This window comes from Rattus norvegicus, chromosome 18, assembly GCF_036323735.1.
Source record: "Rattus norvegicus strain BN/NHsdMcwi chromosome 18, GRCr8, whole genome shotgun sequence".
Lineage (NCBI taxonomy): Eukaryota > Metazoa > Chordata > Mammalia > Rodentia > Muridae > Rattus > Rattus norvegicus.
Genome location: NC_086036.1, coordinates 49,912,766 through 49,924,020, shown reverse-complemented (window position 1 = coordinate 49,924,020; position 11,255 = coordinate 49,912,766). Strand labels below are relative to the sequence as shown.

The window sequence follows — 11,255 nt, the reverse complement described above, 5'->3', positions numbered from 1 at the left end:
TCTTCTCACTTCTACCACAGTTTGAAATGGCCCACCTCTAAAGTAGCTTGCCAAGGTGCCGCAAATATTGAATCTTGGTCATAGCTTAGAACTTGATTTTGCAACTCCGAATTCTCACTGAAGAATACGGAAAGAAGTGCTCTTGATAGTCCCACTGTGCTAGGAAGCAAGCACTCCTAATTTTGCCTTCAGGAAGAATAAGTACCTAGCTGTGCACTGTGACCAACAGCCACACCACATTTCGTCATGTGATAAGACGTCTTCTTTAAGCATCGTCAGTGTGGGGACACATGGCAAATCCAAATCCAAGTGCTGGTGTTGATTTAAGAGGCTCCAGCATGAATTCTACAAATTGTGTTTTCCTTCTCAAATATTGACAGCTGCGTGCAAGTTCCTATGTATTCAGATCAGTGCACTGTAATATTAAAGAGAACCTAGCTTGTGCTCTATTAATGTTTTGTTTGGAAACGGAGAGGCCAGCTCTGCAAGTCATTAGCTGGGCCTTACCTGCACGGTGATAGATGTTATAAAACTGAAAACTCTGTTGTGTTATTTTGAATTACAAAAAAATGATATTTAAATGGAAAATGTGTATGGTAACGACTGCTAAGATTTACGTAGTACCTGTTGAAAAGTTTCCAAGTACTTTAGAGGCTTGTTAATTCTAACGTCTTCCCTAGAGTGGGTAACAAACTGACTGAGAACACTGAAGTAACAGAGTCCCATGCTATTCCCAGGCTTCCTCACTGAGCAATGGAGAAGCAAAGATAGGATCAAGAATCACCTTATGATATAGTTACACTAGGCCAAGAAGGATCTAAGCAATAAGGTTAGAGTGTTTAGTAATGATATCTTAATACACCCAGGTGCACCAAATAAAACTGTGCCATTCAAACTATATTAAATCAAATTCTACTGACTATGTAATTTTTAAAAACAGGTTTATTCTGAAGTACTGATGTGATACTATCTCTACAAAGAGGTTCTCAGGCCATCTTGTTCAGCTAACACTTAGTTAAGCAGTCATGCTAAACCCCTCACAGCAATCTAGATTTTTAAATACCAGAAGTGGCAGAAAGCTCACAGGAATCTCTCCCTGCCTGGTTGGTAGCTTCATGCTTTTTCTGTCAGCGACTTAAGATGGACAGGACATTAACCTCGTTCATGAATATATGCCTGTCAGCTTTCTAAAGGACTGAGAAGGACGAGGAAGGCTGCAGCAGATCTCCTTAGGTAGAGAAAGTAATTAGGGTAAGAGAGGAGAGAGACCAAGGTGAAATTAAAATCTTTTAGCATGGCAATAAATTACGGCGATGGCTCCAAAAATTCTGAACGTAGTGGTTTGCCTGTGAAACATCAACAGACCCTTGAAACCTGTCAGTGCTTAGACTCCAGTGCTGGCCAGTGAAAAATTACACTCTCACTAGACATGCTTTTAAGCAGTGGTCAACTGAATAAAATTAAAGCCACAGCAAAGGGCTAGGGTGTGACGGCATGGCAGAGTGCTGCTGAGGATGTTTGAGGTCCTAAGTTCTATCCCCAGCAGCACACACACGAATTACTTTAATTAATTAAAGTAAAAATTGCAGTACGCTTTAGACCCAGCTAAGCCATCTCAGCTGACTGACCCATCGTACCTCTAGTACACTGTCAGAAAAAGACAACTAAATGAGGATAAATATTATTTACTTTAGATTCTATTTTCTTTCAGATTTGGGATATATTTATAGAGTGTAAAACATACAGCAAAGCGAGAGATGAAAACATCAGTGAAAGTGGATATGCAGGTGAGTCAAGCGTTGATGCTGTTGGTCACTCAAAAGTACAAGGAAGCAGTAACTGGTGCGGTTGAGATTGTACAGAACATCCTTAAAATAGGGGGATAACTTAAAACACAAACTTCATACAAGCACTCAAAATGAAACAATTCTATCAGTTTGCATAGCTTATTGTTTAGAGTTAAGATCATATTGGTACAGCCATGAAACTATCCAGAACATGAAGTACTCAATAGAGAATACGGAACTAAAAAGTAATCATTCTCGCAAAGCGCCAAAATGATTTAACAGTAGTGGAAGGGTTTCAAATAGTCCCAGGAGAACATACAGAAAAGGGAAAGAGGGATCGTATTTAATAAGACAGTGCCTATAGATATTCCAAAAAGGATAAAAGTATATGCAGTCACTTAGCAAGTCTCATCAGGATACATACAAAGGAAAGTAAGTTATTTCCAATGGCTGCAAACCCAAGATAGCAGTAGTCCTGGCCGGAAAGGATAGAAAAGGATGCAGATGTTGGTGCATTAGGTATCTGGTGAAGATCAGATCCTCAGTTCCAAGATGGCGCCCTGCTGCATACCACAGAGAGGAGGAAGATGTGTCTTGGTACAGCTGAGGCTCCAAGAGCAGACTGTCAAAGGCTGCCAGAAGCTTATTCTTTAACAACCTTCCATTTGAGGGGGAGGAGTCCTTATGGCCGAATTGCCTCCCAAGGTCCCCTCTCTTCATAGGATCACATTTGCCATTAAAATTCAACATCTAAATCGTCAGGGGACACACTAAAAGCATGTCATCTTAGAATAGACAGTTTTCTTAGAATACCTGCTGTATCCATGATAGAGATCAATTGATAAGTTTTACCCCATCCAAATTAAGAATTTCATGTCATTAAAAAAATCCTTTAAAAATGAATGGGAAAAGCATAGAATAGGCAAAAATAGTATAGTTATACACAGAGTAAATCAATAGTAAACAGTCCAACAGGAAGGAATACAAGAATGGTCAGCATCATTAGTAACTAAGGAAATGTAACTTAACACCAAACGGCTTATTTTTAGCCATGAGAATGGGCAAAAGGAAATCCAGAGGTTGGCATCTGTGAAAGTCGGTCATTACAGTAAATGAATCTCAGTTGTTGTCTTGAGTTTTGTGGTAGTCAGTTTCTGTTGATTTACACAAGTCATTTGGGAAGGAAGAGGGAACCCCAACTGAAGAATTGCCTCTGTCACCTTGGCCTGTGAACATGTCTCTGGGGCATGCTTAAGTGCTCATTGATGTAGGAGGGCCTAACCCACTGTGGGTGGTGCCATTCCTATGTGGGTGAGCCTGGACTGTAGAAATAACTGATCACAGAATGGAGTGAGGGCAAGCCAGTAGGCAGCATTTCCCCATGGTCTCTGCTTGCATTCCTGCCTTGGTGTCCTTTGATAAGGGACCACAACCCAGTATCTAAAATAAATTCCCCCCACCCCCTGCCAAGTTGCTTTGGTCATGCTGTTTATGATAGGAATAGAAAACAAACTAGAACTAGTTTCATTTAAAAACAAATTGCTTTATGGATGAGCACAAGTAGAATTTTGTCCTTTACTGTTCTCTATCAAACTTAACATCTGTCACTAGTTAGCCCACCATATGAACGTTGTAAGAAAATAAGTTTGTCACGAGTTTGAAATTGTCTACATCTTGCATACGTGAAGGAAAAGTATCTTCCTATTAAAAGTTGTTATTTTTGTCTGGAAGTTCATATACGTGTGTGTGTGTGTGTATCTGTGTGTGTGTGCCTCAAATAAAAACTTGACATTTCAAAGTCACAAAATTAATAAACTAAGCATTGTTTAGATTTATCTTGTTTATATGGCTTGTTTACAGAAAAATATCTATGAGATCTAACTGAAAAAAATCTACCTGTGACAGATAAAGAAAATGAACAGATTAAAAAATAGAGAAAAAATAGAAAACTCAGTATGCAAAAAGAAAACCAGAAAATCATCAAGAACAATGTCCCAATGAGATTAGGTAAATAAGATATTATTGAAGATCAGGAAGAGATACAATTTAAGTTTTATTTATTCAAAATAATTTTACCTTTCCTTAGTGAGTCACCTTCTTAGCCTTTGGTGAAGAATTCCATAGTCTTTGTCTATGGAGTCTCTTAGTGAATAATATCAGGGAGCTGAGATTCTCCTCCCTCCCCTGACAGACTGTGATGAGAAATATGAGACATTTATTAACACAGATATATTCAGAGTTATTGATGAAAAGGAAAACTCTATCATGCAATTCCCATGGTGCCAAAGAAGACTCTACTTTATTGATTCAACTGTTAATAGAATAAGTCATTTTTATGACCTGTTCAAAATGGCTTGAGTTTGAAGGATGAGTTTTATTTGGTCACTTTAAGCTTTTTTTTTTTTTTGGTACAGTGGAGGAAAACATTCTGCAACGATAAATATTTTATGCATTATTTTAAAACTTGGAGTGCAATTCACTTGGCATGGACATGTGAATAGAAATTAAAATGTAGTCACAATAAAGAAGAAGGAAGGCGGTAACAAGCACTCCTCGTTATTCCGAGGACGACTGGGAAACCAAGCTGCTTTTGTCTGGTTGCACCTTCCGCCCTGTTCTTCTGTGTTTCCAGTCTGTCAACACGGAATCTGAAAGGGGTCTCCAGTCTCTCACGTGTGCTGTCACAATGCTCCCTATACAAGTTATCTTGCCTAGTAGGTCTCACATACTTGAAAGGCAACGAAGTGTTTCAGATAAACCCCTTACAATGATCATATCCGTGATCATCTAAATGTGAAGATGAATGGTTTGAAACAGAAAAGGCCTGATATATAGCTCACCCAAACTAGTTTCTATCATTGAATGTAGAAGGGAAATAAAATTTTCCCTAACGTTTTTTTATAGAACATATCTAATCATCTGAGCTCTTCAGTCTAACCAGTTGTTTGAAAATGTCAAGCTGTATTGTGACAGCTTAACCACTACTTTACTAAACATCATTTAGGAAAATATACCACCATTTTTACAAATCATAATATGTAACAAATAATTATCCAATAGCTATAATCTTTGCAGCAAAGTGTGAGGGGAAAATGAAAACTTAGTCATATCAAGAGATCCATAATAATTGAAATGTTTTTGTGGAGTGAGTTCACAAAATAAATGTGGTTTTTGACCAAGAGTTCTACACTTCTTACTAAAATGTAAGCAGTTTTGATAGAAGATGTGTGTGTGCATCCTCTGATATATATGAGATATATATATATATATATACACACATATATAGAGATAAATATAGATATAGGTATATCCTACTATGTTTCTATCCTATACATCATGTGTGTCAACGCTAATCAGAGAATGTTAGAACATTTGAATTCCAAACTCCTGAATATTATTATATTTTGCGCTCCAGTTGATAAAATGACAAATGGTTTACATAGTATTACGTTTTTTTCCTATGAAATTATATTTAAGAAGAAAATGATTAATTAGTATTTTGTAAAAAGAAAACCCTGACTTTGTTAATTTAGCCACCCTCTTCAATGCCCTTCAACACACCAGTGAGCACTGTGAGACCCTATGGAGGCCAATACACTGTGTGGTCGGCTGCAAACTGTAGTTGTAGAATATCTAGCCAGAGGTGGCTGCCTAGATGCCCAGTACTAGTCATGACTTTCCTTCCGTTGAATGGGCCTTATGTCTGATTAGGCAGCTGTTGCTTTCCACCAGACACAGGTGCCATTAGTGCATCTTTAGGGCTACATTGACTTGCTGATCACTACTGTAGTTCCTAGACATCACAGCCAGGAAGGACTATTGATTGTTCCCTTAGAATCTATGTGTCAATCCCTTAGAATCTTAAGTAGCACCTTCTGGTAATATGAAAGCTAGTTCCGGAGGAGGAGGGGGAGGAGGAGGGGGAGCAGGGAGAGGAAGAAGAGGGGGAGGAGGGATAAGAAGAGGAGGGGGAGGAGGGAGAAGAAGGCTTTTGAATCAGTTTCGGCTCAAATCCTTCAAGTCCTATGTCCAAAGTGCATGGTATTTTCAGCAATAGGAGCCGACCTTCCACTTCAGGACTTAACAAAGGACAACAGAAATAGCCCACATTGTTCTGAGTCTCTTGGACTTCCCTAACTAATAACTCACAAGGGTTTCTCATGCTTGATATTGGGATTTTGTGGAAGGTGCTATTATCCTAAGTGGCATAAATCACTTATGTGTACAATATATATAAGTATATATAAGTAAAATGTAATAATAGGATTACCTCTGAGTATTTCAGACATCCTCACTGTACTCACCAAAGAAGATCCAGAATCCCTCCACTCTGTGTTTACTTCCTCACTTGTGTATTTATTTGGACTTGTGTGATGGTTTGAATGAAAAGTGTAACCCATAGGCTCAGGTATTTACACTTTTGGCCCGCATTTGTCGGCTTTGTTTGGAAGAGGTTATAGAACTTTTAGGAGGCGAGTACCGTGTTGTCACTGAATTCGTTTCTATAAGCGTGTCCATTTCTGCATTAATTTCTTCCATTGCCGACTGGTTATTTCAGAGCATGTTATTTTCAGTTTTGTCTTTGTATGTGCTCCGTTCTACACATGGTTCTACGCCACTGTGGTCCACGACACTACACAATGCAATTTCAGCTTTTTAAAAATCTGTTGAATCTGTTAAAACAACATATTTTACTTAAAGTGTCCTTTACTCTTTCTTATTTTAGGTTTCCATTTGCAAAACAGAATCCTTCATTTCAAGAGTTTCCTTTCCAATCCTTCTCTTTCAAGAGTTTCTTACAGGCAGTAAAGACTTGAGTCTTATACTCTTACCCACTCAACTGGTTGATTAATTTAGTCCATTGACATGCAAAGTTATTATTCATAACAACAAACTTCCTTCTTGTACTTTGTTCATTCAATTTCTCTTATTTTGCATATTTGGGTTTTCTACCTTTTTATTATTTATTTTTGTGATTTAGTTGTTTTCTCTCATGCTGGGGGTTTAATTCTCTTCATTTATTTTCATTTATCTGCTCTTCAAGTGAATGTTATACATTCCTGTGATATTATGATGGTAATTATCATCCTTTCATGTATATTGTAGAATGCCTCTAGTGTTTCTTGCAGGGCTTAATCTGTGGAGATGAATTCCCTCACTTTTTGCTTACCAATAAAGTATTTTTTCCTTCAGCTTTGAAGGAAAATTTCACTTATTAGTCATCGATATTTTTCTTTCAGCACTGATGCTCATTCACTTCTGAAACGTAAGGTTTTTGCTTGGAAATCCATTGTCTGATGGGCCTTTCCTAATATGTGACTTGATACCTTTCTCTTGTTGTCAGGATTCTTTGTAGTTTTGTACTTTTTAGTATGCCTGGACCAGAGTCTTGTTTTGTTGGATCTAGTTAGGTTTACTTAAATTTCTTGAATCTGGATTTCCACATATTCTTGAAGATTTAATAAGTTTCATTACTCTATGAAATTAATTTTCAGTACATCTGCCCCCTTTTCATCACAAAATTCCTACAATTTTAATATTGGTAACAAAACTTTGGTCCTTAATTTTTATGGTCCTTAATTTCTTAATTAGCAATGTGTTGTGGTTTCCTGAGTTCCAAGAATTGGAAAACACCCATAGTCAATTACTTCTTTGGAGCAGAGGAATCACTTTCGGCTTAGTAAGATCTGAGGATGGATTTAGATTCCAATATGCCCTACAGAGCTCAGAGTATTACTAAGGGGGTGCTTGGATTTTTCACTAGCTGGACTGTCCGTACCCGGAAGGTCAGAGTTGAAAATTAAGTTCTCCTTATCCTTCTTCATGTAGTCTACAGTTTATGGAACTTCTTTTCCTCTTTTCTAGAGTGTTCATTCTCATTCATTCTCTCTCTCTCTCTCTCTCTCTCTCTCTCATTTAAAAATGTCAAGCAAGTCTTTAAAGGGATGATGTATTCTACCTCTCCAGATACTAAAACTAAGCCATCACTCTATAGTGGGATTTTCCCACCACAAATTTCCATGTTTCACACATGACTAAACTTTCCCCTTTGTTTGCCATATGTTGATACTCCATCTGATGTAACCTTCTATACCTCTTAACTTTGCTGAATATAGTTGGAAAAAAGTGGTTGTCCCCGTAGGAGCCTCTAACACATTTTCCAAGAGATGAAAGATTGGTACTTGAATCGCAGACAGCCTGGGTACCTGAAAAGGACATATGAATAAGAAATTTTGTCTGATTTACTCTTGGCACTCATGAAATATCCCATAAGGAAATCTGGAAGACTATTATTTGGAAGGCTCTGAAGTGATGAAAACCAACGATCCTTTTATGGTTTCTTCTTCAACATCGCCCTCCACCCTTTTCTGAAATAGTCAATCTTTGACAGTCTCCTTTGTATCCCATTGAGTCACCTTATTTACCAAGAATTAAGAATTAGCATTTGTTTCAAAGGTAGTTGTGAATTTCTAAGGGCAACCTGTTTACTTTGTTTTAGTGGAATGAATCTGAGAACCTTTGCTTACTTCTAGAATGTCCTTAAGTGCTATTTTACAAGAGCTAATTGTATGTAGTCCACAGATGGTTATCTCTACTGTCCCTTGTAACCATATGTTTTTGGTGTAGATTTATAACTTTGGAGCATTTCAGTTCAGTTGCTAAAATGGACAGTGAAAGCTCCACTACCACCAATTCCGGCATCATTATACATTTACTATTTCATCTGAGATATGTGGCTCTGCTGCTGGCTACGATGTGAGGGCCACAAGACACAAAAGAAAGGATACATCAGTCAGTAAACAGGCGAGGAACTATAAAGTCTTTTGGTTCCTAACAGATATATCTTATCCACTGAGAGCATTGAGTCTTGGTGTGAAGCCAGTGCTATGAAAGGGAATAGACAGCCTTAAAGAATCCTTTAGAAAGCAGGGGTGATGATGAACTTGAAGCTGTTCTACTTCAACACTTCTGGTTATTCTGGAGTCAGTTTGAGTTGTACATCATTCATAAGCTCCACGATGAAGAAAAGGGATATAGAGAGACCTTGAATGACATGTCCCCTATAGTTTTGTCATTTGTGAACTTGGTCTCTAATTGATGGCCCTGTTTGAGAGGGTTAGGAGATGTGGCCTTGTTGGATGGAATATGTCACTAGACACAGGTTTTAAGAGTAAAAGGACTCTGACATTTGGAATTTGATCTGTCTGTTTGTGGTCCACAATGTTAGCTCTCAGTTTCCTATTTCTGCTGCTATATCTCCTTTCTGAGATCATGGACTTTAACCTTTTGGAACTATAGGCCAAATAAACTCTTCCTTTGTAAGTTGCTTTGGCCATGACATTTATTATAGCAATAGAAAGCTATCAAGTACAGACACATCTTTGATCTGTAGTGAATAGAGGAAATAATGCATACGAAATACTTTCTTATCCTTATAAGGCATCTAGACTTATTTCTCAAGTAAATATAGTTATCACTGTTATCCTTAAGAAAAAAATCTAAGAAAATTCCAATACCACTTTGCTTTGGTAAGAGGACCTAAGAAGAGAACTGATTGAGTCAGATCTGGTCTCAGCAGCCCTCTTGCTATATACAAGTAGAACTCGGATGCTTACTTTAGCCTCCATTTAACTTTAAACCTCTTTCACCTGTTCAGAAATCTCTTGATTCCTAGCATGTTTTACTCTAGTGGAAGTTTTACTCTCCTTAATGAGTAGATGATCAAAAATAAACCCATGCCTTGTGTGTGTGTGTGTGTGTGTGTGTGTGTGTGTGTGTGTGTGTACCTGTTTATGTCTCTGTGTATGACCTTTTTGTTTTTAAAAACTTACAAGGCTATTTTCTCAGACAAAAAACAAAGACAGTTATGACGTGCACTCTTAGCTCCCTGTACCCAGAAGGAATGCCAGCCTCTGTGTTTAAATAAGTTCAATGAGTACATGCAGGATTACTGCTGTGAGGCTTTGCTTCCAAAGTTCTCGTGCAAATTGAGAAAACCAACATTGGCTTTTCTTAAAATAATATCATGGATTTAGGGTGGTCAGAAGAGGGCAACCTCTGGTTACAGAGGAAGAATGAGATGCACTCCTGTGGTTGAAGGTCAGGACCCAGGAGTTGCATGGATTGGTTATGTTGTGACTGGTAGAGAAGCCACGATTACACTCAGGAATCTTTCTGACCCACAGATTTGCAGAATTGAGGCTGAGTCCTGTGAATGAGCTGGCCATCTCAGCAGTGGATTCACGTCATTGCCTTTATGAAGAGCACCTCAGGTTAGACAAGGGCCAACTCAACCGTAGTCAATAAGAACCAAAATCATGGATTTCTTCACCAGTCTGAGTTATATGAGCCCTGAAGTCCTAGGCCAAAGGAACCATAAAAACCTAGCCATTATTTCACCATAGAAGATGAGCTTGGAGCTTGCTATGTTGCAAATATGGAAACATCTTACCTGCCATGTATCTTAAGTGGCCAAGAAGATTTCCTGCTCCTCTGAACATTTTTGGGAGAATGTTGCCAGTAGCCTTTGCTACCCTGCCTAAGCTCCAGGAACAGGCTAGCAGCCCCCACCCAGCTTCCCTTGAATCCATGGATAAAAGACACACACAGGTTGTTCATTTTCAATTTATCTTCTTGGCACAATTGCTACTATCTGCCACCTGGAAGAGCGTGTCCTTATCAATATTCTTATCTTCTCCATACCTCCCACCTGCCCTAAACGTTAGTTCCTCAGTTATACCCAGTCCCTGCATAACTCTCCTGACCACTCACCTGTAGGAGCCGCCTGTGTGGCCGCTCCGTTTAGAGATCTCACGTGGCTGGTCAACTTTTCTTCATCAGAAGCATAGTGAACTCCCCTCTCCCTCTCATCTGTCTGCTTGCCTCCAGGGCCCCGGAAGTCCTGCCTATTTCTTCCTTTCAGCCATTGGCCCACGGCTTCTTTACTGACAGATTAAGAACCAATTGGGGAACAGGACCTTACGACCAGACCTGCCCCTACATGAGATTCCTGGTTTAAGTATCTAAAACCATCTTCTGGTTTGTGCTGCGGTGTCTCCAGGCCTAGCACACTTATGTCTAGGCGACTCTGAACATGTATCTGGATACACTGTTTTCCCTTCCATTGTGTGATTTTTCTTGTAAGTGGCTAACTTTGAATACCAAAATTATCAATAGGAAAATCTTGATTTTTTTTTCCTTTATTCTTTTTGTTTTCATCTGTATTTCAATTTATGAACTAGAGGATAGGGTCAAACATTAAAAAGCCAGTCAATTGTAAGTGTATTAGATTAGATGGAAAAGCAGTTGTTATACCATTAGTAATCTCTCCCATTCACAGATCCCATTCCCTGTTTTTTTTTTTTTTTTAAAGAAAAGTGTTTAAGAAGAAAACACTTAGTGAAAACCATAAGAACAAAATGCTTTTCAACTAAGGTAGCATGGGGTGCTGAGCACCGAGATCTGGAG

The 11,255-nt window shown here is 38.6% G+C and overlaps 1 long non-coding RNA gene across 1 annotated transcript; it reads right to left on the bottom strand.

The window, feature by feature from the left end:
- Positions 1-3,284: 3,284 nt before the first annotated feature.
- On the bottom strand, positions 3,285-10,851 carry LOC120098230 (uncharacterized). The gene is made up of 2 exons (XR_005496352.2): positions 10,560-10,851; positions 3,285-7,993 (listed from the first exon to the last, which is right to left on the bottom strand). It is a non-coding gene; the product is annotated as an uncharacterized LOC120098230 (long non-coding RNA).
- Between the last annotated feature and the right edge of the window lie 404 nt (positions 10,852-11,255).